This window comes from Notamacropus eugenii, chromosome 1 (genome assembly GCF_028372415.1).
Source record: "Notamacropus eugenii isolate mMacEug1 chromosome 1, mMacEug1.pri_v2, whole genome shotgun sequence".
Lineage (NCBI taxonomy): Eukaryota > Metazoa > Chordata > Mammalia > Diprotodontia > Macropodidae > Notamacropus > Notamacropus eugenii.
In genome coordinates, this window is record NC_092872.1 from 550,175,582 (window position 1) to 550,187,004 (window position 11,423).

At 38.9% G+C, this 11,423-nt stretch overlaps 1 long non-coding RNA gene across 1 annotated transcript; it reads left to right on the top strand.

Moving 5' to 3' along the window:
* The first annotated feature begins 1,805 nt into the window (after positions 1-1,805).
* On the top strand, positions 1,806-7,830 carry LOC140527561 (uncharacterized). The gene is made up of 2 exons (XR_011974855.1): positions 1,806-1,905; positions 7,560-7,830. It is a non-coding gene; the product is annotated as an uncharacterized lncRNA (long non-coding RNA).
* Positions 7,831-11,423: the final 3,593 nt, after the last annotated feature.

Here is an 11,423-nt window from a genome sequence, read left to right on the forward strand (position 1 = left end):
TTTAACAACCAGCTGTTTTACTTCCTCTTTCCACAACTAAAATTATCCAAATCCAAAAGAGGTAGATAATTTACATATAGGGTCATAAAGTTTAAAGGTAGGAAGAACCTTAGATAAAATCTAATTCAATCCTTTTTAACAGAAGAAATTGAGGACTATTGAGAAATAGCTTGCTCCTATCTTAACTCTTTCATGTCTAAAACTTTTATCCTAGAACTCCAGTGTTCTTATCGGTGAGTACCATATGTGAAACACTTCATTTAATCATTTACTTCACTTTATTCCCCATCTATTTTGTCTCCTGCACCCTTGTGGTTGTGCATGTATTCTCTGTGTTTCCCACTCCTTTCTGTTTTTGAACTATTATCAAATTATCAAATCTATTACCAATTCAAAACTATTATCAAATCAATCCAACCATTGCTGCTGACAGGGTGCCTCATTCTCCCCATGGCACTGTTTACCATCCCCTTTAATTTTCTTTTTTCTCTCTCTTGCTCTTTTAAAAATATGTTTTATTCCCCTCCAATTATATATTGAAGTAGTTAAAAATTCTTTTTTGAAGTTTAGAATTCCAAATTCTATTCCTGTCTTCCTCCCCCCCAATCATATATAGGTTACATATGTGCAATCATGTAAAATATTTCCATGTTAGTCATTTTGTCCAAGAAGATTCGAATAAAAGAAAAAAATGAAAGAAAATGAAAAATAACATGCTTCAGTCTCTATGCAAACAACATCAGTTCTTTCTCCTTCAGCAGATGGTGGGCTTCATCATTAGTCCTTTGGGATTGTCTTGGATCTTTGTTTTGCCTAGAGTAGCTAAGTCACAGTTCTTCATCAAACAATATTGCTGTTACTGTGTGTCATCCCTGTAACTTTTTAAGCCACTGTTCCCCTATTTGGATTATTTCTCCCTATTAGAACAAAAGCTTCTCAAGGGCAGTTGTCTTTTCTTTTGTGTTTGTATATCCAGCCCTTAATACAAGGCTTGGCACATGGTAATGGTCTAATACATATCACTCCTTCATCTAATTTATCCTAAATGTCATAATAGTGAACATGGAAAAAGAAATCATGTCAATATAATTCTGAATTAAATAACAGCAAACTGAATTAAGGAACTTTTTTTCTAATTGTATTTGACAAATTCACTTATCTGTAACTATTGGCTGGCTAGTTTTGGACTCCCTGGAACCAAAAACACTTTGTGCAATCAAAAAAAATTTTATGCCTCAGAATTTGAACAGTGATTTGTTGAATAATACTTCAGTAGTTTAGAAAAAAGTCAGAATGTCAAGCAGAAGTATATGACTTGGACAGATAGTAGCACTGGCACTGGAATATCTTATTTCCAAGGTGGTTTGAAGCTGGGCATTGAAGCCAAGGTAAACATTTCCATAGACTTTCTACCCACAACTCTGGAGCTTTGGGGTTTTAAAAATCACTCCTAAGACTTTTATATCATTCTAGCTTACATTATAATTGTCTATATTTGCTTTATGTTCCCCTAGTATAAGGAGGAAATGTGGAATAATAGAGCACTGGATTTGGAGTTAGATGTTGGCTCAAATTCCAGTACGCTGCCAATACCTACTAGCTAGGTAAACATGGGTGAGTCACCTCATTTGCTAAATGAGGATGATGATATTACAATCCTTACTGCAAAGGGCCTTTGTAGGGAAAGTATTTTTTAGACCGTAACATGCTAGGAATAGAAATAAAAATGTAGCAGATATTTGTTATGAGTTTGGGTAAGCACATCCTCCTTCATGAACTGTGAATTCCTGGGATAATGAGGCAAGAAGCAAGTTTAAGAAGGCAGCAAGCAGCAGGTAGGAGTTGGTGTGTTCTGGAGAAAGGTCTTCACTGATCCTTATGGCTCTGGAGGGGAGACTCCCTGAGGTTAGAGACTGTTGGATTGGTTTTGTTTTATTTTATTTGTTTTTCTTTTCTCCGTGACCAGTAGTATTATGCTTAATAAAAGCCTGTTAAGTAGAACTGAATCAAAATCAATTAAAGAAGTTGGTGCCAGATAGAAACACCAAGACATATATGCATGGACCTGGCTAGAGACATGTGCTAAAAGGTGTTGTCCCTGAAAGGAATCAGCTAGTGACAGCTGGGAACACTGAACCAATAGTGATAGAGTACCAGAGGGTGGTGGAGGTGGGGTCAGGAGAAAGAGATCAGAGTGACAGGGAAATATGGATCCAAGGAATGAAGAAGGAGCCCAGAAATGAGAAACATACCAGAGATACAATGAACAGGGGCAAATTAGGGTTTTACCCTACACAAATACCTTAAGTCGTGTGGGCTGTGCAGGTCCAGGATAGGGAGAAGGATGGGGTCTTTACTAAAGCCTGCTATGCAGGGCACTACTGTAAGTCAAAGGACTATATAGGTCTCTGTGGGAAATGATGAAATTTTCATGATTTTCTGTGGATTTGGGTATGAGTCTACTTTGCATTTTTTTGCTCTATATATTTTTTTCTGTGTTTAATGTGTTATTAACCTGAATACCTACAGACAAGCTGAGAATCCTTTGGGGGAATAAAACAAACGATAATAAATTTCACAGGGCTTCCTGGTATAAGGTTGACAGACTTCAGAGGCATCACGTAGTGAGATCCTCATGTTAGAGAGATGCTCTGACACTGAAGTTACTTGAATTAACACACTCTATGTCCCTTGAATGCAGGGACCCTGTCTTAATCATCTGTGTACTTAAGTATTACCATAGATATAACATAGTACGGCCTCAATATATTACTGAATGAACAAAATATTTGAGAGTATGTGGGATATCACTAGCACTATAGCACTATACCTCTCTTCAAGTGACTTACTGCTCTTAAGGAAAAAAAATCTTTAAGTATCTTTATATGATATTTGAAATAGAATACTCTGTTGCCAATGTTACTTGGTTGGTCCCAAGTCACCCACTATTGGTTGCCAGTCTGACTCTTTCTGGCTGATGCAGTATTATTTAATAAATTAATGTTCAAATACTGAAGCATTTAAAAAATTGACTCCACAAATTGTTTCAGGGAGGGATTTTAGAGGCCTTCTAAGCTAGTTCCCTCATGTTGCAGATGAGGAAAATGTAGATGAAATAGAGAGAGACAGAGAGAGAGAGAGAGAGAGAGAGACAGAGAGAGAGAGAGACAGAGAGAGAGAGAGAGACAGAGAGACAGAGAGAGACAGAGACAGAGAGACAGAGACAGAGAGACAGAGAGACAGAGACAGAGACAGCTATACTGTGTAGGTGATAGGGAATAGCTGTTCTTTTTCTTCTGAGGGCAAACTAAGAAGAAATGAGCACATTTTAGAGCTACATTGAGTTGACTGATTAATGTGCAATTTGTCATTCATTTATGATCCTAAGTGACCAGAAATGATGATTGTGTCATCTTAACTATTCCCTAAACAAAGAGCTAGAGTGGGGGGAGGGGAAGGGAGGAGGATCTACCTCCAGCTCCACTTGTCATAAGATGCATCAGAAAATATGCTTATAGAGAGAGAGGAAGGTCAATTGAACTGATTCTAAAAACCAAACCGCAGTTTTTCTGACTTGCTCCAGATGGTACCTGATTTTAACTGGGGCTTAAATCACAAAGGATCTATTTTATGGAATCTTAAATAAAATCTCTGTTTTCAGAGGATCTAAATGTGAATGTTTATTGATTGAACACAAGAGCTCCATGCTGAAAATATCTTCTATCGCAGGCGAGGGGAGATATGGTACTTTTTTCCTCTCCCTATAACTGAAGTTCTCAGTTTTATTGTTGAACTTCACTATTATTATATATTTACATGTTAGACAAGTACTTGCAAGGATTTGAAATCAGCAAGGATTCTGGTGGACTCTTACTCAGCAGACAGGCATGTTAGCCACCTGAAATCATAAGCCATCCTTCCAACAGATTGTTTGAAGCCCAGGACCAGCCTAGCTGACTAAGGAGACCAAGTTACTTTAAGGCTGTTTACCAAGTGATGATTTTTCTGGCCTAGTAACTCATGATACAGATGACATATATTGTTATCATTGTTATTAATGACCACAGATCATGTGTATGTGTTTGCATGTATGTGTGTGTGCGTGTACATATGCATGTGTGTGTGAGTGTGTAGATTTTGTTGTTGTCGTTCAGTTGCTTCAGTCATATCCAAGTCTTCATGATCTCATTTAGGGTTTTCTTGGCAAAGATACAGGAGTGGTTTGCCATTTCCTTCTCCAGCTCATTTTACAGATGAGGAAAGTAAGGCAAATAAGGTTAAGTGACTTGCTCAGGGTCATGCAGTTTCTGAGGTTAGATTTGAATTCAAGTCTTCCTGACTCCAGACCCAACATTCTAGCCACTTCACTACCAGATAAGTAGATACCGGTAACATTTTACCATTTTCAAAGCACTTTCCATACTTTCTCTCATTTGAGGCTCCTAATAAGCCTGTGAAATAAGTAGTGCAGCTATGATTATCCCCATTTTGCAGATGAGAAACTAAGACTCAAAAGAATTAAATGACTTGTACAAGGTCATGGAGATAGTAAGTGGAAGAGTCAAGACTTGAACCCAATTTCCTGATACTTAATCCAGGGATCCAGAATAAGATATTGGGCAGAAGAAAATAGTTATGAACTGGGAATGGGAGCATGGCTCAGATGGAACAAAGATCAAAATTCATACAACCACTGGAATCTCTGATTCAGCTTGGTGGGGATGGTGAGCTGTGCCTGGTACTGCAAAGGAATGCTGATTAAAGCCTCCTTTAGGAGAATAGCTGAGCCAAAGTCTTTGCCAAGGATCATTTAAAAGCTTTCATCTGTCATTCAAGGAAATTCCTTTTGCGGCTGGATAATTTACTTAAGCACCTTGTGTCAGATGAAGTTTTTAAAAGCCTGAGTCAGTGCCAGCGTCTTTCATTTGAGAATTGATCTGCCTTTAGAGAGTAGTTTAGTGTCTTGGAGGAACCATCATGTACTTAGGCCTTGACTCCAATGCAGGAGTCAAACAAAAATTATGATAATTATCTAGATAATTTAGACAAAAAAGTCAAATAAAAATTTCAGTAACATCCAGGTAATGCATACTAGTGAGGCCAATGTGAGCTCTGTGACAGCAGAGATAGTTTCTGTCTTTTTTTTATTCTTTGTATCAGTTTCTGATACATAGTAGGCACTTAATAAAGGCTTGTCCATAGATTCATTTTTTGCAAGAAGAATTAACAGTTTGAGAACAGAGCCTTAGCTAGCGGTCTCAGAACATGGGACAAGCTTTGCTAAGCCCTCTCAAGGCAAGTAGCAGGCATGTATTTTTTGATAAACATATTAAGAGAAATTTAATTGTTTGGGAAAGACCAATGTGGGAAAGATGCCAGCTTATGTGAAGGGAAACAGAAACCTTAGGTCACTGGTCTCTTATGGAGGGAACACATAAGTTTATGGTTAAGAAGGCAACAAGAAATGGGAGGTGGGGTAGACAGGGTGGGCTGAAGTGCTGAGAAAGTAGGCTTCTACTAGCATTCAGTTTTAATTATTCTTGTTTAACTAGGTGCTAAGCTCAGTTGTTTCTAGTTACTTTAAATTCCAGGGCATAAAAGCACCCCCCCCCCCCAGTAGTGCTGTCCTAGTTATGGCTCTGTGAAAAATTGTCTAGTTAGCACTTCACCATCATCTGAATCTCTATCTAAACTTTCAAACTCAACACATCTAAAAAGGAACTTATGATCTTCCTGAAACCAGTTGCTCCTCTGGACTTTTATTTTTCCATTAATGTTGCTCCATTCTTCTAGCCATCTCATCTTGAAGCTTAAGAATAATCTTTGTATCCACTGCTTTTCTCACTATCCAAAGGCTGGTTCTCCTGGGACCTGGGGTTCTTTCTTTAAGTTTTTTCCTTATGGCTTTAAACCTGCCACTTTCTGCCAGACCTGGTTTATGTCAAATAATAATCTGCCTCACCTTTGCTGATTGCCTGTCACCAAACCCCTAATTCCCAGTGCAAACAGTCTGCCCTGACTGCAATATTTCTTCCCTCTCAAGAGTCCTCCTTGTGTCTACTCTGTTCCTCTAATCCACTGCTAGATTAGTATTTGTGAAGCATCATTTTCATAAGGTCACTTCTCTGTTTGAAAACCTGCAGTTGCTCCCTATTGCCTACTGAATACAGTCCAGATTCCTTAATAATATGAAGGCATAGCATTCAAAGCCTTCCTCAGTCTGACCCAACCTGTCTTTCCAGTCTTATCTCCAATTAATCCTCTAGGTTGTAGCCTATACTCTGAGTAAACTGTACTACTCCCTACTGCTCAAACACACTCTGAATTTTCTTGCTCTTGCATCTTTAATTATGATATTCTTTATTTGAGAAATGTCTTTCCCTTTTCCTTTCTCGGATGGATACATCCTTTAAGGTCTAGCACCTTTCCAACGAGGTGACAATGTATACTAGCTCAAATGCCACCTTCTCTATGAAGCTAGCCCTCATCGAACCAGGAGTAAATGCTCCCTCCATTCTGGGAACTCCTGTAGCACTAGACAATTAGCGCTTTAAGGACAAGGATCATTTTCTGTTTATCTCTGTAATTTTTATAGAACCCAGAATGAGGCCTATTATATAGTAAAATACTCAAGATGTTTGCTTATTGAAATGATGCTAGGCTTGGTTACCTAAGTTATTAAAGAAAAACTAGGTATCTTGAATTATTTAGAAAAATGCTTTAAGTCTCTACTTTCTTTGGTGTCTAATAGTTAACTGAAGAAGAATCTAAATTCTAATTTGTAAGTATCTGTGTGGGGTAAGAGGGAAGGAGGAGAGGAATGGGAGAGTTTTATATTTACTGACTGTCAGAGTTGCAAAGAACCTTAGAAATAAATCTTCTGATTTTGCAGAAAAGAAACTAACACCCAGGGTAGTTGAGTTAATACAGTTAATTAGTTAAGTTAGTCCTAGGGAAAAGAGCACTAGCAGCTAGGGGATGATTGTAGTAAAGGCAGTGCCAAAGATGAAATTTACCTCCTTCAAAATTTTGCCTAGAACAGGCCCTGTGCCTAGGAAAAGAAAAAAAAAACCCTCTCCTCCTCCCCTTTTCTTGCCTGACTTCTTGCTCCCAGGACCCGGAACTCAAGCAAATGCTATTGGCATAACATCTTCTGAATAAAGCCCTTTGGGGACTAGACTGGGAACTCAACCAACATTTATAGCATGAGTTCCAAACAACTGCCTTACTTATGAACATGTGGAACACGACCGGGGTCATGCTCAGGAATGTTTAACAACCAGTGCTCCAGGAAAAAAATATGTAGGCATGACACATTTTAAAATTTAATCTGCCTTATTAACATTTTCTTCATCACTTTCTTAAGTCTAGATAATCAACAAAACAATAACTCAAGCCCTGATTTATAGCTTGTGGATTTCCATGGTGAAAATGTACATAATGAATATTTAACAACCAGCTCCCTTAGCCACTTCAAACTGGCTCCAGTACACCTTTGTACACAACCTAGTCCTAAGTTGAGGGCACTTTTTATTTGATTCTGTTTTCCTTTTTCCTAGAGGCAATTTCCAAGTGGAAGGCAAGCACTGACTCAGTTCAAAGTGAGGAAGAAGGCCTCACCTCAGTGAAGGAACATCCACGCAATGAATCCAAGGAAACACTTGTTGGCTGAAGAATATGGTTCATTCTTTAGCAAAGAAGGAATTTGTTTCATAGGCTGACTCTCCCTAGGGAATTTCTTTATAGAATGCAAGCAAGAAGAATGCTGTAACAGGACTTGATATATCTTATCAATCTTGCTTTCCATTCAATAAATCATTGTTAATACAAGCAATGTTAAGGATTTTGGTCTTCTTTGCTACCTAAAAACCTTCTCCCCATCTCTCTCTCTCCCCCAAAATAAATCCAACCCAGATCAAGTTGCTTGTGACTCCTCAAGGTATGTAGTATGGATCTAGAAATAGAATGGATCTTAAGAGATCATCTAGTTACAGCTAGATGGGCAGCTAGGTGGTATAGTGGATAGAGCATTGGGTCTGAATTCAGGAAGACTCAACTTCATGAGTTCAAATCTGACCTCAGACACTAACTAGCTGTATGACTGAGTCTGGCCAAGTCATCTAACCCTGTTTGACTCAGTTCCTCATCTGTAAAATGAGGTGGAGGAGGAAATAACAAACCACTCCAGTATCTCTGCCAAGAAAATCTTAAATTGGGTCACGGAAAGTCAGACACTACTGAAAAACAATAACAAAGTTCCAATTCCCTCCCTTTACAGTGGGGGAAACTGGAATCCTGAGAAAGGAAGTAACTCTCCAGTGGTCACCAAAGTAGTAAGTATCTGAACGAGAATTTAAAATCAATGTTTTATCTAGAGGCAACAGATGACTTAGTGACTAACAAAGTGCCTTCAGTAGTCAGGAAGATCTAGGTTTGACTCTTAGGGCAGACATTTACCAGATATGTGACCAAAGTAAGTCACATTACCCTTCTCAGCCTCAGTTTCCTCATCTGCAAAATAGGGATAATAATAGCACCTCCCTCACAGGATTGCTATGAGGATCAAATGAGATAATATATTTAAAGTGTTTTGCAAACCTTAAAGCACTATATAACATGAGTTACAAATATTCTGATTACAAATCTATTGTGTTCTCTCTGAATGTGAAATCTGATCGATAAAAATCTGTCAAAGAAATAGGCTACACAAACCCTTATTCCAATGTGTCATCATCATACCAAGGTGACCTGGATGCTTGCAGGAGGGAGGCAGCATGAAGTCTGTCCCTCTTCATGGCTTCATTTCTCTACAGGCTGCACACTTGACTTCTGGACTTTCTCTACAATTGCTTCCCTCAAGGGCACCTTCATCTCTACCCTCTGGCTTCCACCTCCTCCCTCTTCAGTTCCCTTTCATATATTGTCTTCCCCTGTTGGAATGTAGGCTCCTTGAGGTAGGGACTGTCTCTTTCTGCTTGTAATTGTATTCCCAGGGGCGGAGCCAAGATGGCGGAGCAGAAAGATGCATATACTCTAGCGCTTTCCCCACAGCCCACAAAATACCTGTAAAAAATGACTCTCAACAAATTCTAGAGCAGCAGAAGCAGAATGATAGAGTGAAAGAGATTTCCAGTCAAAGGTAACCTTGAAGGCCAACAGGAAATGTCTATCCCATGGAATGCTGAGCAGAGGCCAGCCCTGCCCACAGTGCGAGAGAAACAAGACCAGAGCAGGCCTCCAGGGCAGAATTCTGAGCAGGGAGGGTCCCAGATCCCTCAATCCACAAGCAACAAAGAAAGCTTCAAAGGTCGGTGTAGGAGGGTTTTCCCAGCTAGGTGAGAGGGGACTGCCCCAGCACTGGCCCCAGGCAGCAGCAGCAGCAGCAGGCAGTGGGCTACAGTGGCCATGGAAGCAGCCTGGGTCCATTGTCCAAGGGGCTCAACTTGAAGCCTCTGGAGGAATTGAGCAGCTGATCTGAATCTCAGCAGTGAGCATGGTCTTGGGGGCAGAAGGAGCACTAGGACCCTCCTCTTGACAAAGGATTCAGAAGTCAAATAACTGGCTGAAAAAATGCCCCAAAAAGGGAAAAAAATAAGACCATAGAAGGTTACTTTCTTGATGAACAGGTATCTCCTTCCATCCTTTCGGATGAGGAAGAACAATGCATACTGTCAGAGGAAGTCAAGGCTTTTGCCTCTAGTACCTCCAACGTGAATATGAAAATATGAAATGGGCTCAGGCCATAGAAGAGCTTGAAAAGCAAGTCAGTAAACTTGTTAAAGGAGAACCAAAAAAATTTTGAGGAAAATAACACCTTTAAAAATAGGTGAACTCAATTGGAAAAAGAGGTCCAAAAAGCCAATGAGGAGAAGAAGGCTTTAAAAAGCAGAATTAGCCAAATGGAAAAGGAGGTTCAAAAGCTCACTGAACAAAATAGTTCTTTGAAAATGAGAGTGGAGTTCAGGGAAGCTAATGACTATACAATAAACCAAGAAGTTACAAAACAAAACCAAAATATTGAAAAAATAGAAGATAATGTGAAATACCTCATTGGAAAAACTACTGACCTGGAAAATAGATCCAGGAGAGACAATTTAAAAATTATGGGACTACCTGAAAGCCATGATCAGAAAAAGAGCCTAGACATCATCTTTCATGAAATTATCAAGAAAAACTGCCTTGATATTCAAAACCAGAAGGCAAAATAAATATTGAAAGAGTCCTCTGATCACCTCTTGAAAGACATCTGAAAAAAGAAACTCTTAGAAATATTATAGCTAAATTTCAGAGTCAAGGAGAAAATATTACAAGCAGCTAGAAAGAAGCAGTTTGAGTATTGGGGAAATACAATAAGGATAACACAGGATCTGGCGGCTTCCACATTAAAAGGATTGAAGGGCTTAGAACAGGATATTCCAGAAATCAAAGGAATTGGGATTAAAACCAAGAATCACCTACCCAGTAAAACTGAGTATAATTCTTCAGGGGAAAAAAATGGTCATTCAATGATAGAGAAGACTTTCAAACATTCATGAAGAAAAGACCAGAACTGAATAGAAAATTTGACTGTCAAACACAGGAATCAAAAGAAGCATGAAAAGGTAAATAGGAAAGAGAAATCATAAAAGACTTTCTAAAGCTGAACTGTTTACATTCCTACATGAAAAGATAATATGTGTAACTCTTGAGACTTTTCTCAGTCTTTGGATAGTTGAAGGGATTATACACACGCACACACACACACACACACACACACGCAGAGCACAAGTTGAGTTGAATAAGAAGGGATGACATCTAAAAGAAATAAAATTAAGGGATGAGAGAGGAATATATTGGGAGGAGAAAGGGAGAAATTAAATAAATAAAAACTGTAATTTATTCCCAGCACTTAAAACAATGACCAACCCATAAGTGCTTAATGAATGCTTCTTGACTTGACTTGGCCCTCTTCTAGGGAACATCATCCCTTAAGAACATCATAAATCAGAGGTGTGAAACACAGAGGTGAGGGCCCTGTGGCTCAGAATGCTCACAACTACCAGGAACCAGATTCTATTTAACAAAATAAGTAAAAATAAATACAACATAGATAACATTTCATTTTAAAACTAAGTCAATATCCAGTCCCTGGGTATACTTATATATGAATTAGTTGCCCTATTTCTATTTGAGTTTGACACCACTGCCATAGATGATAGCCAAGGAAAGGCTATCATAACAAAGCCTTTTCATCCAAGAGATAGCAAGCAGGGGGAGGGAAGTCACATTGTTCAGTGTGAGGAATCCTGAACGTGTCTTCTGGAAGAGCAGAAAGAGTTCTCAAATCTCAAATTTTATAAAGAGTTCTTGGATGAAGGACCAGTTCATGGTACCAGAGCAAGAAGAGAAAGCAATGATCAAGTCTCTAACGGAGAGGAACAAAT